The sequence below is a fragment of the Muscardinus avellanarius genome (genome assembly GCF_963383645.1).
Source record: "Muscardinus avellanarius genome assembly, chromosome: 1".
NCBI classification, from domain to species: Eukaryota; Metazoa; Chordata; class Mammalia; order Rodentia; family Gliridae; genus Muscardinus; species Muscardinus avellanarius.
The window spans coordinates 124,857,395-124,869,993 of NC_137786.1; the positions used below are offsets into that span (position 1 = coordinate 124,857,395).

Consider the following 12,599-nt stretch of genomic DNA (forward strand, 5'->3'; position numbering starts at 1 on the left):
GAGACAGGATCACAGGTTCACAGACAGTTTCAGCTACTTAATGAGGCCCTTCACAATTTGTGAGTTTCTGTTTCAAAATAAAGAATAAAAAAAAATAGGGCTGGGGATATAGTGTGGAGGTAGAATGCCCCTGGGTTCAATCCCAAGTACCACAAAAATAAGTAAATAAATAAATAAATAAATAAGCAAGCAAGCAAGCAAGCAAGCAAGCTAACTCACAGTGACCCACATCCTTATACAATACCCAGCCCTCTGCAGTGGATACCAATAACATAATTCTAACCAATAAACCAGGACAAAATAATAGGACTTTACTTCCATGATTATATCTGTTACATGGCAATGGCAAAGATGAAGGAGCTTTCTGCAGAGATAAGTAAGGTTAACTTCAAGATTACCCAAAGAGTAAGTGTCATGGTGAGACCGACCTAGCCAGGAAAGCTAAAAGATGGTCTCTCTCCTGCTGGCCTTCAAGTAGGCTGCCATGAGTTTTACAGCTGCAAAGAAATTAATTCTGCCAATGCCCGTGTGAACTTGGAGAGAACCACAAGCCTCAGTGAGACGCCAGCCCCATCTGACACCTTCACTGAAGCCCTGAACAGAGGACTCAGCAACAAATGCATGCCGAGTCGCCTCTCTCAGACACTGAGAGAGTAAACATGTGTTACTCTCTTAGTGTTTAAGGCTGCTAAGTATGCAGTAGCTTGTTATGCAACAATAGAAAATTAACTGCAACAGGAGAAAAACTTTCCAGACTGAAGGGGTAAAAATGCCAGGCCCTATGTCAGAGTATGCATAGTGCAGTAAAGAAAAATCAGAGCCACACGTGGTGATGCAGGCCTATGATCCCAGTATTTGGGAGGCTGAGACAGGAGGATCTCAAGTCCAAGACCAGCCTTGGCAACTTACCAAGACCCTTGTTTAAAATTTAAAAATTTAGAGACTTCTGGGAAGATGGCAACTGAGAAAAGCAGCGTTTACGAGTCCTGCTAACACTGATTTCTACTGCCACAAAATCAGTGCTTTTCATAGCCAGAAAACACTATCAGCAGATAGATAAAAAATGTAAACACAAGGGACAGAGAAAAAGAAGACTAGAAGAACAACCAGAGACCAGAAAAGAAACCAGCCCTCATTGTGGTGGCGGCAGCAAATACCGTGCCGGTGCCATCTTGCCTCATAGCACCAGGCTCCAGAGAGAAAAGATAAACAAGGAGCTGAAGTGAGCAGTTACAGATCATTCGTGTGTAATTCAGCAGTTCTTTTGGTGCAAAGAATGTCTAAAACTCCCAGTGGCCAAACTCATCATGCCCTCCAGGGACTCACAACAAAACCAGAAAAGAAATACGCAAGTCTCATGGCCTAAGGCATGGCAGCGGCACCATATAGCCAGCAGCACTCCAGATCAGCCTGCGAGAGCTCAAGATCAGTGCACACAATAACCGTAAGTAAAATTGCAGCCTCTAAAGGAGAAATCCCAGCACTGCACCCCCAGGGACTTGTGCAGCTTTGATAATCTCTCTGGGTCTGAGATTTTGCAGTCCAACTCAGTGAAGGAGTAGTGGTGGCAAAGATACTACACCCTAGTCGCAGCTCCCTGTGGGAAAAAGCCCAGCCCAGTACCCCTATGGTCTCACACAGCCTCGATTAACTCCCTGGGTCTGAGACTTTGCAATACAACCCAGTAAAGGAGTAGTGGCAGCTGAGATAACCACAAACTCAAGATCCAGAGCACACTAAGAGAAGGCATGGTGACCCGGGGAAGAACCCAGAGAAGGCACAAACTTATGAAATCATGGGAAAGAGGAACAACAATAGAGTAATGAACACCCACAACCCCACAATATCAGAACCTGATAACACAGAAATTCAGAGCTCCAAAAGATCAAATCAGGAATATAACTGTAGAAATAATAAAGTTATTATTCTTTTACAGTCCCTAAATTCTTTTCAAAGAATTTAGAGTCTAAAAGAAATAAAGGATGCAATCACTGAAGTAAAGGCATCAATTCAAATTATAAACAATCAATTAGACCACCTGGAGAACAGAATCTCACTCCTAGAAGATGATCACTCCAAAAACAAATGCATATTTTATAACTTAGAAAAAATTTCCAATAGCAGGAATTTGACATTGAAGAAATATCGGCCCATTTTATTTTTTTTATTTATTTTATTGAAAGTAAATGTTATACATTTCATCTGTATTTGGTGCCCTCTCCCCCCCTCATTTCCCTTCTTCCCTCCCGATACTTAATACCCAGGCTAACCTTGCTATATTCGTACTTTTACACCTATTTGGAAATAGCCGCTCATCAATCAAGTTCAGCCTCCTTCCTCTCTTAGTTTTCCATTCAAACTTTGGCTGAGATTTCCCTTCCATTATCTGGAGTCCCTCTGGTATCCCCAATGCTCACTCGTTTGGGCATATTAGAGGAAATATATGTCCCTTCTCTTTCTGTGTTTGGCTGATCTCACTTAACATATATGGGCCCATTTTAAGACAGCTAACCTAAGAATAATCGGAATAGAAGAAGGAAAAGAAAGTGAAACCAAAGGGATCAATAATCTCCTCAAAGAAGTAATAGCAGAAAATTTTCCAAACATACAGCATGAGGTCAATACACAGGTCCAGGAAACTTATAGAACTCCCTTTAGACAGGATCAGAGAAAAGGTTCCCCTCGCCACATAATTGTCAAATGACCAATGTAGAAGCCAAGCAGAGAATCTTAAAGGCAACAAAAACAAAAGGCCAAGTGACATTCAGAGGAAAACCAATTAGAATCACTCCAGATTTCCCAAACCAAGTCATGAAAGCCAGAAGGCCTTGGAGTAACATATTCCAAACTCTGAAAGAAAACAACTTCCAGCCAAAAATTTCCTGCCCAGCAAAACTATCTATCAAATTAGATGGGGATGCCGGGTGTAGTGGCACATGCTTGTAATCCCCGTGCTTGGGAGGCTGAGACAGGAGGATCGTGCAGGTTCGAAGCCAGCCGCAGTTGGCTTAAGGGACCCTGTCTCCAAATAAAATATAAAATAGGTCTGGGAGTATAGCCTAGAGGTAGAAGGCCCCTGTGTTCAATCTCCAGTACCACCAAAAATTTAAAAAAATAAAAATTAGATGGGGAAATAAGAAGCTTCCATGACAAACAGAAACTGAAGGAATTTATGCCTTCAAAACCAGTGCTAGAGAAAATACTCAAAGAGATTAACTACAAAGAAATAGGTAATACACACCAGAACCAGAAAAACAAGAACTTCCATCCAGCAGACAACTAAGCAAAGAAGAATAAACAGTATTTCAAACAGAAATAAAATCTTAACATGTTAGGAATTAAAAATTATCTCTCGAGAGGGGAAGCAAGATGGTGGCAGATGCAGCCGCCAATCAGAACATGCATTCCTCGGAGAAGCCCTGGACACCAGAGTTTGGATTAAAATCTGATTGGGACAATTAAGGAGACATTTCCAGCCGTGACTTCCGATCTAGAATACAGGAGAGAGAGTGGATAGCGACGGAAGTAGAAGTAAGACGACAAGGAAGTGCCTGCCTCGCAAGAAAAGTGATTTGGGGGAAGAAAATCCCAGAAGAGAATAAAGAAATGACCACTTCAGCCACACATGCAGGGAACTCTATTTTTTTTTTTTTTTTTTTGGTGGTATTGGGATTCCTGGAAGCCCTTCTACCTCCAGGCTACACTCCCAGACCTATTTTTACATTTTTATTTGGAAACAGGGTCTCCTAAGCCTGCGCGCGTGGCTGGCTTCGATCCTGCACAATCCTCCTGTCTCTGCCTCCCAAGCGCGGGGATTACAAGCGTGCGCCACCATGCCCGGCTGCAGGGAACTCTTAACAACATACTTTGTAAGAAAAATGACCCGTGCATGGTGGAGGGAGCTGAGCAGTCCCGGACGGGAGGCTGAGCCCACGAACCGAGAGGCCCGGTGCCGGGTGGGAGGCCGAACCCACGAACTGGAATGCTGAGTCCACATACTGGGAGACCAAGCCCGCGAACCGGGAGGCCCGGCGCTGGGCAGGAGGCCCAGCTGTGCGTCCTGAGGAACTCAGCACCACTGTGCTACGCTGGGACCCGTGGTGTGCTTGGAACAGCAGATCCTGCTCTGCGCAGTGAGGCTGTGGGCCTTTGCTCCTGGAACGGAGATAAAATTCATTGCTGCCTAGTGTTCGAATGCTTGTAATCCCCACGCTTGGGAGGCAGAGACAGGAGGATTGTGCAAGTTTGAAGCCAGCCATGCTGGCTTAAGAGACCCTGTTTCCAAATAAAAATATAAAAAATAGATCTGGGAGTGTAGCCCGGAGGTAGAAGGGCTTCCAAGAACCCCAGTACCATCTAAGGAAGAAAGGAAGGAAGGAAGGAAGGAGAGAAAGAGAGAGAGAGAGAAAGAGAGAGGGAGAAGAAAGAAAGAAAGAAAGAAAGGAAGAGAAAGAAAGAAAGAAAGAAAGAAAGAAAGAAAGAAAGAAAGAAAGAAAGAAAGAAAGAAAGAAAGAAAGAGTGTTGGAGAGGGGTCAAGATGGCCACAGGAACTTGGGACAACATGCTGTGTGAAGAGGGTGCTCTGAAGAGAACCGAGATGGCTGTGGCAGCAGCAGCAGTTATCAGCATTTGGTAGAGGCAGAGATTCAAGCCATTCCACCTCATAATTTTAAAGAAATATCCTCAAAGGTATACCGCTACTGCTGCACATGCTCGGGAATTCTGGAAAACAATCTGTGTGGAAAAGGTGTTCTGGAGAGAACCGAGATGGCAATGGCAACAGCAGCGGTGGTGGTGACCAGAACTTGGAGGGGCAGACAGATCCAGTCCAGCCCACCATGAACTTTTGAGGAAATCTCCCCAAAAGTAGACTGGTCCTCACACACATGATCGGGAATTCTGGACAACATGCTAAGTGGTAAAAGGGTTTGGGAAGTTTCAGATGAAGCCCCGCATGGGTGGGATAGGCCACCATACTGCGGGTTCTGGAAATCATCAGCCCTCATGGCCACCGCACTCCTCTGTGCAGAGTGGGAGGCCAGGGTACATGTGGAACAGCAGAGCCTGCTCTCCAGAGTGAAGCTGTGGACCTCGGCCTTTGAAGGGAAGACAAAATTCATTGCCACTGGGTGTTTGGAGTCCCAGCTTTCGCAAAAGACATGTACTGACTGCTCTCTCATATTAATAAAAAAAAATTGAAGGCCGGGCGTGGTGGCGCACGCTTGTAATCCCCGCGCTTGGGAGGCGGAGACAGGAGGATCGCGCAGGTTCGAAGCCAGCCGTGCTGGCGTAAGAGACCCTGTTTCAAAAATATAAAATAGGTCTGGGAGTGTAGCCCGGAGGAAGGAGGGCTTCCAGGAACCCCAGTACCACCAAAAAAAAAAAAAAAAAAAAAAAAAAAAATTGAAGAATGCCGGGCATGGTGGCACATGCTTGTAATCCCCACACTTGGGAGGTGGAGACAGGAGGATTGTGCAGGTTCGGGGCCAGCCTTGCTGGCTTGAGAGATCCTGTTTCCAAACAAATATATATATTTTTTTTCTTAAAAAGTGGGTCTCTGGGAGTAGAGCCTAGAGGTGGAAGGGTTTCCAGGAACCCCAGTACCACCCAAAAAAAAAAAAAAAGGAAGAAAAAAGGGAACATCTGTATACAACCTTCTCATAGTGACAGAGAACAGAGCCCAATGCACAGCAAGACAGCAAGGCCAGTGCCAGGGCCTCTGAGGCCAGGATAGAAGCCTGCCGGATGGCTAGGCCAGTGCCAGGGCCAGTGAGGCTGGGATTGGAGCCTACCATGAGGCAAGGCCGGTGCTGGGGCCTCCGAGGCCGGTATCGGAGCCTGCCAAGGGGTGAGGCCGGTGCCGTGGCCAGAAAGGCTGGGATCGGAGCCAACCGTGAGGCAAGGCCAGCGCTGGGGTCTCCGAGGCCAGGATCGAAGCCTGCTGAAGGGTGAGGCCGGTGCCAGGACCAGCAAGGCCAGGATCGGAGCCTGCCATGAGGCATGGCCGGTGCTGGGGCCTCCAAGGCCAGGATCGAACCCTGCCAAGGGGTGAGGCTGGTGCTGGGGTCAGTGAGGCCAGGATCAGAGCCTACCATGAGGCAAGGCCGGTGCTGGGGCCTGCGAGACCAGGATCAGAGCCTGCCGAGAGGTGAGGCCAGTGTCAGGGCCAGCGAGACCACGATCAGAGCCTGCCAAGGGGTGAGGTCGGTGCCGGGGCCAGCGAGGCCAGGATCGGGCCTGCCCTGAGGCAAGGCCGGTGCTGGGGCCTCCGAGGCCTGGATTGGAGCCTGCCAAGCAGTGAGGTCGGTGATGGGGTCGGTGAGGCCAGGATCTGAGCCTGCCTTGAGGCAAGGCCAGTGCTAGGGCCTCCTAGGCCAGAATTGGAGCCTGCCGAGGGGTGAGGCCAGTGTCGGGACCAGCGAGGCCAGCCAGGATCGGAGCCTGCTGTGAGGCAAGTCTGGTGGCAGGGTAGGCAAGGCTGGGATCGGAGCCTGCTGTGGGGTGAGGCCAGTGCTGGGGTCAGCGAGGCTGGAATCGGAGCCTGCCGTGAGGCAAGGCCAGTGCTGGGGCCTCTGAGGCCAGGATCAGAGCCTGCGGAGGGGTGAGGCCAGTGTCGGGGCCAGCGAGGCCGGGATCAGAGCCTGCCATGATGCAAGGCTAGTGCCAGGGCCAAGGAGCCCGGGATCAGAATCTACCAGGTGGCCAGGCCAGTGCCGGGGCCTTCAAGAGTGGGATCAGAACTTGCAAAGCAGCATACACAGAGAAATATCACAGAAAATTTAAAAATCGGATGCTCTCCCTAACATGCAAAACTAGGGGGAAAAAATGGGTAATAGGAGGGAATCTAGTAGAAGGGGCCCTATGTAGGAGCAATTAAGGTGACCAATCAGAGGGAATGGGATGGGGAAAGATGGAATCTCTTTTAAGCACATGATGTACGTAAATAAATATATCAATGTTAAACACTAAATCATGGGATTGAGGGAGGGGGAGGGATGGGATGGGGATTAGATAAAGGTTGATTGGATGATGTGTACTTGAATATCCTAACAAGTCTTGTAATCCATTGTGATGTTTGACTACAATGCACCAATAAAAATATATTTAAAAAAATTAAAAATTATCTCTCAACAATCACACTGAATGTAAATGGCCTCAATTCCCCAATAAGATGACATAAAGTGGCAAAATGGATTAAAAACCAGAATCCATCCATCTGCTGCTTACAAGAAACACACTTTATAAGTAAAGAGAGTAACAAACTCAAGGTAAAGGGCTGGAGTGAGGTAATTCATGTTAAGTAGCCATCCTAACAATTGTGAAGTACTATTTCACTATAGTTTTTATTTGTATTTCCTTAATGATTAGTTATATTATGATAATGATGAGTGATATTCATGTGTTTATTGGTCATATAAAAATCTTTGGAGATTCATTATCTATTTTAGTCTTTTACCTATTTCCAAATTGTATTGTTTGCTTTTATTGTTGCTAACTTTTAGGATTTCTATTTGGAATATAAATATACCTTCAGATATAGCATTTGGAAATATTTTATCCCATTCTATCACTAACTTTTAATTCTGTTTACATTGTCTTTGGATGTACAATTTTTTTATTTTTTATGAAGTTTGCTTATTCTTTTGTTGCCTGTGCCTTTGGAATCTTATCCAAGAAATCACTGCCAATTTCATTGTTGTGCAGTTTTATGACCCAGGTTTTCTTGTAAAAGTTTATAGTCTTAAGATTTAATTTTATCTATTTTGAGTTAATATTTGTATATGATATTAGGTAAGGGTCCAATTTTATTCTTTTTCATGTAATTAAATTATTATTTTTTAACAATATTTAGTGAAAAGATTATTATTTCCTTAACCAAATGTTCTTGGAAACCTTGTCAAAAATAACTTGACCAGAGCCGGGCGTGGTGGTGCACGCTTGTAATCCCAGCATTCGGGAGGCTGAGACTGGAGGATCGCGGTTCGCAGACAGCCTCAGCTACTTAGTGAGGCCCTCTGCAACTCAGTGAGACCCGGTTTCAAAATAAAGAATAAAAAATAGGGCAGGGGTGTAGCTCGGAGGTCAAATGCCCCTGGGTTCCATCCCCAGGCCCGCAAAAAATAAAAAATAAAAATAATAAAAATAAAAAAATAACTTGACCATGTATGGAAGAATTTATTTCTATGCTTTTTATTTTACTCCATTAGTTTATATATCTGTCTTTATAGCAGTACTCTACTGTTTCGGTTATTGTAGTTTTATAAGGTTTGAAATCAGAAAATGTACATCTAGCTGTGTTCTTTTTCGAGATTGTTTTGGGTGTTTAGAGTTCATGTTTCATGTTAGGATAGATTTTTTCTGAAGAATAAGTCTCAAGACTTTTTTATAAAGATTACATTAAGAAGTGGATACTCTAAAATATTGTTGGTAGGATTGCAAATTAGTGCAACCACTTTGGAAAACAGTATGGAGGATCCTCAAAAGAATGGGAACAAACTTACCATTTGATCCAGCAATACCACTTCTGTGTATCTACCCAAAAGAAATGAAATCAAACTACCAAACTAATGCATGTGTATCTATGTTCATAGCTGCACAATTCACCATTGCCAAACTATGGAAACAGCCAAGATGTCCATCAACAGATGAATGGATTACAAAACTGTGGGATATGTACACAATGGAATTTTACTCAGCCATAAAGAAAAACACAATTATGTCATTTACAGGAAATGGATGGAACTGGAGGACATTATGCTAGGTGAGATTAGTCAGTCACAAAAAATAAGAAATCAGATGCTTCCCCTAATATGCAAAAGCTAGGGAGAAATGGGTAACAGGAAGAAACCTAAATGAAAAGGAGATCCTATAGAGGAAGCAAATAAGGCGACCTAACTGAGGGGATGGAAGAGTGAAGAGGGAAACTCTCTAAAGCACATGATGTACTTAAACATATCAAAATCAGTCACTAAGCCAAGCATGGGAAGGAGGGATGGGGAGGGAATAAGGTGGGGATTGGGGATGGGCTAATTGGATAATGTGTGCATGTATGTCTCCACAAATCTTTTATCCCATTAAGATGTATGACTAATAACATACTATAGAAATGATCCCTGAAAGTATAGCCTTAACTGAATAGACACTTCACAAAAGAAGAAGACACTTCACAAATGGCCAATAGATACATGAAAAGATGTTCTACATCATTAGTCATCAGGGAGATGCAAATTAAAACGACACTGAGATTCCATCTAACCCCAATCAGAATGGCAAATATAAAGAAATCAAGGTGAGGATGTGGGGAAAGAGGAACTCTTTTACACTGTTGGTGGGAGAGCAAACTAGTTTAGCTGCTATGAAGATCAGTGTGGAAATTTCTTAGAAAACTGGTAGTAGATCCACCGTATGATCTAGCTCTACCACTCCTGGGTATTTTTCCAAAGGGATTGAAATCAGAGAACTACAGTAACACATGCATACCTATGTTCATAGCAGCACAATTTGTAATAGCCAAAACATGGAATCAAGCCAGATCTCCATCAACAGATAAATGGATTGCAAAATCATGGGAAATACACACAATGGAATTCTATTCAGTTATAAAAGAACAAAATCATGGCATTTGCAAGAAGATGGAAAGATCTGGAGAACATAATGTTAAGTGAGATCAGCCAAGCACAGAAGAGAAGGGACATATGTTTTCTCTAATATGCCCAAACTAGGGAGCACTGGGGATACCAGAAGTCTCCAGATAAAAAAGGGGAAATCTCAGCAAAGCTAGAATGGAAGGATAGGAGATAAAGAAGGCTGAGGTTGATTAATGGAGGAGCTACATCCGAATATGTGTCAAAGTATGAATATAGCATGGTCAACCTGGACACTCATTGTTGGGAGGGGGGAAGGGGAACTGGGGAGGGAAGGGCACCAAGCACAGTCTAAATGTATATCATTTTCAGTATGTTCCACTTATAAATAAAAGTAAAGAAAACAAAAAAATTTTAAATAAAATAAAATTTAAAAAATTAAAAAAAAAATGGGCTGGGTGTATAGCTCAAAGGTAGAATGCCCCTGAGTTCGGTTCCCAGTACCACCAAAAAGAAAAAAAAAAAATTAGGCAGCTAGTATGGCTGAAGTAGAGTAAGCAGAAAGAAGTAGGAAGTAAGGTCAGGGCGGAAGGGACAAAGTATACAAGGCCCTGCTGACCTCAGACACACGGGGACCACCAGAGCCTTCTCTCCATGACTTCTATCTCAAAGGACCACTTTGACTGGTGTGTTGAGAATCAAAGGAGGGAGACAGGGCAGAAGCAGAAAGGAGACAATAATTCAAGGGAGAGAGGATGGAGGCTTAGAATAGTGAAGGGGCAGTCAAGGTAGTAAGAAGTGGTCAGACTCTACACCAAGTGCACTGACGATCCATTCCATCTAGACCCAAAGCTGATATGCTCCTACTCCTGGAGAGACAGAGGTTCCCAGAAAAATCCTTGCCATTACTATCATACACACATGCCCGGCTATTTCTTCCTTTCTTACTTTGCTGCTGTTTGCATATCACACTGTTCTTTGATTTTGATGGCATCTTGTTCTGACTGAGCCCTAGTTCCATCAATGTACTCACTCTCACAGGCCATGTTCTAAGAGCAAGTCAGACTACACACTGGGGATTGTCTGAGCCAGCACCTACAATGCCTCTCTATTCCATTTCAAAATGTCCAATCTCATTCGAAGAGGCTGCATCATACGAGACTCTTCTGCCTGATCTTTTTACTTATATGACCCAGGAGACACCTGATGTCATCCCTGCAGATGTGGCCAAAATGAGGCTCTGAGGGGAGGATATCTGCTGCTTCCTGCTCTGGAAACCCTTGACAGGCTGCTATGGCAGCAGGAATGTGCTGTGGCTGGACAAGGACCATGGGGTCATTTCAGAAATGATGAAAGGTACTGAAGCTTCACAAGGGAATCTCATGAAAACTAAAACAGGGATCAAAGAGCCTTCTTCCACACAGCACCCAAAGGCTGAAAACAGAACGACGTTCACCAGCCAGTGCCATGAAGAGTCACAGCAAGGAAGCCACCAGAAAGTCGATGGCAAGTACTGGCCTGAAACTCAGCAGGGTACCGGCCAGGCACAGCCCCTCAAGCCCAGCGCCTTTTCTCAAAATGGCAGTTGGCTGAGAATTCTTGCAGCAATTGTCCATGCTATCTCACTGACTGCACTACTACAGGCTGGCCACATGGGGGCACCAGCACACTCCACACGCAAATGAAGTCTTGTGTTTTCCTAATACTGCCGCTAATGAAGATGCCAGCCGAAGAATATTAAACTGGCCATATTCAGAAAATTGTACAAACAACAAACTGCAGTTTCTAGTCTGTTCCTCCAAATCCATTTTACAAAGGATTGAGGAAAGATACAGTTCAAACAATGCTACTTCCATATACGAAAGTACCACTGCCAATCTCACTAACATGTACAAGGAGAGAGAATAGGGGACTGGGGTAAGATGTGGAGGAAAATACAACAATTGCTGTGTGCATGTATGTTTGTATCACTCTGAACCTCACTATGATGTATAATTACAATATACCAATAAATGTATTTTTTAATATAACCCTAAAGATCCAGTCCCTAGCCTCAGGCATTCCTCTCTCCCCTGTGCTTCTGGTCACCTCCCTACCAATAACTCTTCAATACACATCCAACCCTGGCCCCTCCACAGAGCTCAAGGACTACATCTCACTGTGCTTTCATTGTTGCAATCATCATTTCAAACTCAACCTTTCTACAGAGCCAATTCATCTCTCCTAACACGTCCCTTCAGGCATTCCAGTTTCTCTCAATAATAATGCTAAGTCAGGCATGGTGGCGCACAGGAGTCTGAGACAGGAGGATCACGGTTCACAGACAGCCTCAGCTACTTAGTGAGGCCCTTTGCAACTCAGTGAAACCCTGTTTCAAAATAATGAATAAAAAATAGGGCTGGGGATGTAGTTTAGAGGTAGAATGCCCCTGGGTTCCAACCCCAGTGTACACACACAAAATAAATAAATAAATAAATGCTAACATTGTCTGGCCTGTGCCAGGCTTTTACATGGTTAAATAATTTAATACTCAAAAATAACAAAGAGATTCCATATCTTGTTCAAAAATCACATAGCCAGCAAGCTGAAATTTGAATCCAGGCAACCTAGCTCCAGATTAGGGCTCTGAACCACTATGAACATACTGAACATTTCTCTTTGAATCTACACAAATATATATTCACACACATACACATACACACATTTCCAGTTTTCCATAAATAACATACTTTTGATGATTATAAAGAATTAAAGCCTAAAGGTTTAAAAAAAGAAACTTCTACTAAACTGTATGGGATGAGAGAAGGACCAGGTCTCTATAATTGCTGCATTTCTAGCACTTCACACAGTTCCTGACAAATAACAAGTATTCAATGCACACTTCTGGTGTGAATTGGCTGAAATCATGTTCAAATAACAGTACAGTACAGAATAGTCTTCCATCATTACAAACTCTGTTGAAGATTAATATGCATGACAGGAAAAAATGTCCACAATATGACATTATAAGAGAAA

The 12,599-nt window shown here is 43.9% G+C and overlaps 1 protein-coding gene across 1 annotated transcript in view; it reads right to left on the reverse strand.

The window, feature by feature from the left end:
* SIAE (sialic acid acetylesterase) overlaps positions 1 to 12,599 on the reverse strand; it is a gene marked incomplete at both ends in the record, with an annotated part of 47,029 nt that overhangs the window by 8,535 nt on the left and 25,895 nt on the right. The gene's annotated exons all lie outside the window — the stretch shown is intronic.